At 43.3% G+C, this 4,042-nt stretch overlaps 1 long non-coding RNA gene across 1 annotated transcript; it reads left to right on the plus strand.

Annotated features, from left to right (window-relative positions):
- The first annotated feature begins 331 nt into the window (after nucleotides 1–331).
- On the plus strand, nucleotides 332–3,140 carry LOC135315227 (uncharacterized). The gene is made up of 3 exons (XR_010374676.1): nucleotides 332–492; nucleotides 667–865; nucleotides 3,023–3,140. It is a non-coding gene; the product is annotated as an uncharacterized LOC135315227 (long non-coding RNA).
- The last annotated feature ends 902 nt before the right edge of the window (nucleotides 3,141–4,042 follow it).

The following is a 4,042-nucleotide window of genomic DNA, read 5'->3' on the forward strand; positions in this document are numbered from 1 at the left end:
AAGAAGTATTGTGGGTTGTAAAATACCTCTGCATCCTAGATTTTAAAGTGCTGTTAAATTACTTTACAGCATCGGCTTTGACTTCATTATTGGTAGCAAAGTGGTGAATGAGGTAAATGAGGTATTTGAGCATTATGTTTGAAGACCTGTTTACAATTTTTTTTAATCCTAATGGAACCATAATTCTGAGACATGCCAAAAAGGGGCCTGCCTAAGTAGTGGCAACTCAGTCTTCCATTTTCTCATTTAGCTGAAGAGCTTGCCTTAGGCATGTTTACATAGAGCTGCTACCATTGCTACGATGGTCTGAGAACTGACCAGCCCAGCCTGCCATTGAACATCCCCATCTGCAACAGTAATTCTGTTTCTTGGGTTTTTTTGTGCCGTCTAGGGTCAAAGCTGTGAGAGCCCTGCTCCTGCCTGTCACTTTTCAAGACCTTAGTTTGGTTTTGGTTTCTTGGAAAAGAGCACTTGCCCTTCCAGCAATATCAGGTTTGTAATACATTTTCTTTAGCAGTGACACGTTTAACCTTTCTCAGAACCATTGCTGTTATAAATATATGGTGCTTTTCAAATATACAGTAAAAAATCACCCTATAACACATGATTTATTAACCATGTGTGGAGGCCCAATATTTTAGAATAGTATTTTACTCTCTTATCTAGAACTCTTTTCATCTGGGCAAGAACAGCGCTGGGCTGCATATGACGCACTTGGGGGCATGAGAGTCAACACTTGGCTCTCAGCAACTCGGAGGCCTAAAATCTGCCAGACACAGGAGTGGAAACCTAGGTCCTCTGAAGAAAGAAAGCAGTGAGACCTTTTGAAGATTGTTGCCTTTAAGGTACAAAAGAAGAGTGCCAGGTACTGCACGGCATCTGTATAACCCAACTCCTGTAGCGGGGACAAATGTGACCTGCAAACGGGATGGGGTGGCTTGGCTGTGCATCAGGCACTGCGTGCACATCTGGAGGGCTGTGTGACTTTGTTGAGATATGTATGTATGTATGTATGTATGTTGAGATATGATGTCCTGGGTAAAACATGGAGCTGGGCACTGGGAATCCTGCATGGCCCATAAGACCCTGCCTAAATGAGAATTTCTCAGAGAGAAGGAAGTGCATTCAATAGAGCAGGTTTAAGTCTGGTTTCCAAAGGAAACAAAACTTGTTCAAGCACAGCGTTTTTGTCTGTCCATGTTTGCTGTCACTTTACCAGCTATTCCCTCATCATTTGTCAACTCGTTTACCAATTTAACCAGATATGACTGGGTGAGGGTGTTGCAGAGGACATGAAGTTGCTGAAGTTTTTGGTGTCTGGGCCACTGGGTGACATGAAGATAGTACTTCTCATAGATCCAAATAAGTGCCACTGCTGAAAGAAAGGCTTACATTTCGCTGTTAGTCATTAGCCATCGATACATTAGCTGTACAGCCCAGCTCAAACCATTCCCAGCTGATGTAGTTTCTAGCCCAGAAAGGAAGGAAGAAAAGGCTAGAAGAATAGCAAGAGGAGGGAGCGAAGGGTGCTGTGAGGGATGTTAGGAGGTATGAAGGGGTTAGAAGGAATATATGGGAAGGGAAAGGAATGGTAATTATGTGACTGGATGGGAAACCCAGCTTAATTAGTTGTGTTCCCACAGATGTGCTTGCTGTTTGCATCAGTGGCCTTCGGGGTGCTGTTTCAGCTGACAGAAATTGCTGTTTCCAGAAGAAAGGAAGAAAACCAAATAATTTAGATTTATTTTCTGTTTGTCCTGATCCACATTCTAGCATCTGCAAATCTAGGTTTTGTTTTAGGCTGCTTTTCTGGCCATCATTTTCCTTTTATGAAGGTCTGCAGAGTAACAGAGACCCTTCACTTGCTGTCAGTCATTTCCAGGGAACTTTCTTCCTGCTTCCTTGCTCTGAAATGTCACTATCCAGTTTTTGGTATCTGTGCTACCTCCTGTCATTTTCCTCCAGGCTTTTTTGTGTGTTTGCTTCTTTTTCTTTCTTCTCCATTACTATATTCTGTTGTTCCTTTATTTCACACTTGCCTTTTTTCTGCCTCTTGCTTTCCTGTCATCTGCCATTTCCATTTTGCAGTGCCTCTCTTCAGCTACCAAATAGAAGGGCAGGAACAACTAGATCAGGCTGCCAAACTGGCTTTTGAATTTCTCTAAGGATGGAGAGTCTCCAATATCTCTGTGCAACCTGTTCCAGTATCTGACCGCCACGGAGGTATACCACCATGGTGGCATTTTTCTTTCTTACACCTAAGCAGAACTTCCCATGTCACAACCTTGTCCATTGTCTCTCATCCCGTCACTGTGCATCTCCAAGAAGTGTCTGGCTCTGGCTTCTCTATATCCTCCAACCAGACAGTTGCAGCCAGCACTGAAATCACCCCTGAGTCTTCTTTTCTCCAGGCTGCACAGACACAGCTTGCTCAGCCTCTCCTTGTGTCATGGGTGCTCCAGTCCCCTGACCATCTTGGTAGCCCTGCATTGGGCTTGCTAGGTATGGCTATGTTTTGCTTGCAATGGGGAGACCAAAATTGGACACAGTACCCAGATTTGGCCTCACAGGTATCGTATAGAGGGAAATTATCACACCCGCTGGCAAGGCTCTTTCTAACACAGTCCAGGAGTCTGTTGGCCACCTTTGCTGTAAGGATGCATGGCTAGCTCATGGTTAGCTTGTCCACCAGGAGCCCGAGGGCCTTTCCTGCAGAGGTCCTTCCCAGCCAGATAGCCCCAGGCTGTGCTGGTGCATGGGGTTACCCCTGTTCAGAGGCAAGCTCTATATTTGCTTTTGTTGAACTTCACATATTTCCTGATGGCCCATTTCTCCAGCCTACACAGGCTCCTCTGAATGGCAGCCCTGCCCTCCTGCAGGGACTGTGCTGCCACTAGTAACTGATCAGCAGTTTGATTTTTGGACCAGGTATCTTACTGTTTTGAGCTCAGTGGCCCACACAATTTTCCATTCAACTTACAGTCTGCTTATTGAGGCCATATCTTAATGGTTTTGCTGTCAGGCTGCTACAGAGGACCACATTGAAAGCTTTACTACAGTCAAGGAAACAGCATCAGCCTCACCCTACATCTACAAATGCCAGTCACTGCAACATAGGCAGCAGTCATAGACATCATCAGGCTTTGGTAAGTCCATGCTGGCTGTTTCTAATCAATTATTATTAATGTGCTGGGATTTGCTTCACAACCTCCTCAGGGATGGAGGTTAGCTGGTTGATCTGTCTGTCCCTGGATCATCCTTCCTGCCCTTCTTGAAGATAAGTGTGACACTTGTCTTTCTCCAGTCACCAGGAACCTCCCCGAACTCCAAGACATTTGATGGTGATGGAGTGGCCTTATAAAGATATTGGCCACCTCCCTTCTCACCCTGGAAAGCTGAACTTCCTTTTCTTCTGTTTTATGCATTTGCTGCCTCCAATTTTTTGTTTTCCTATTTAAAATACTTTTATATTTTTTCCATTTTTTCCCTCCTGCATCTACATGATTTCCCATATTCGCTAATTTCCCATATTCTCTTTTTTTTTTGTTGTTGTTGTTCTTTTCCATTTTCTTTGTCTTTTCCTAAGGTGTTAGATGACACCCAGCCATTCAAGGAAGAAATCCTACAAAGAAGTCAGATTTAAAGCTTTCATACAGGATTTTTTCTCATACTGGGCACTACACTCAAATAGTTGTTCTTGTTCTTAAATATGACCCCTCTTCCTCTCCAAAGAGCTATAACATGAAAAGATGCTTAAACAAACAGGCATCCACCTGAGCACCACTAACCTGGGCTTATCTCCCCACATCATACTTCTTTTTTAATGAAAACCTGCTGGCTGCCTCAAAAGATATTGTCTAAACAAGCACAGAACAGCCCCTTAGAGAAATGATCTCTCCAGTTTTAAACATACAAATTTATTACTGCATCATATTTCTAAGAAGAGTGAGTTTTTCTTATGCTTTTCCCTTCTGCAAAGCACTCTTCCCACAGATTATTTTTAAACTTTCATTACAAAAATGAAAAAATCTATAAAACTTAA

The sequence above is a fragment of the Phalacrocorax carbo genome, chromosome 1 (genome assembly GCF_963921805.1).
Source record: "Phalacrocorax carbo chromosome 1, bPhaCar2.1, whole genome shotgun sequence".
NCBI classification, from domain to species: Eukaryota; Metazoa; Chordata; class Aves; order Suliformes; family Phalacrocoracidae; genus Phalacrocorax; species Phalacrocorax carbo.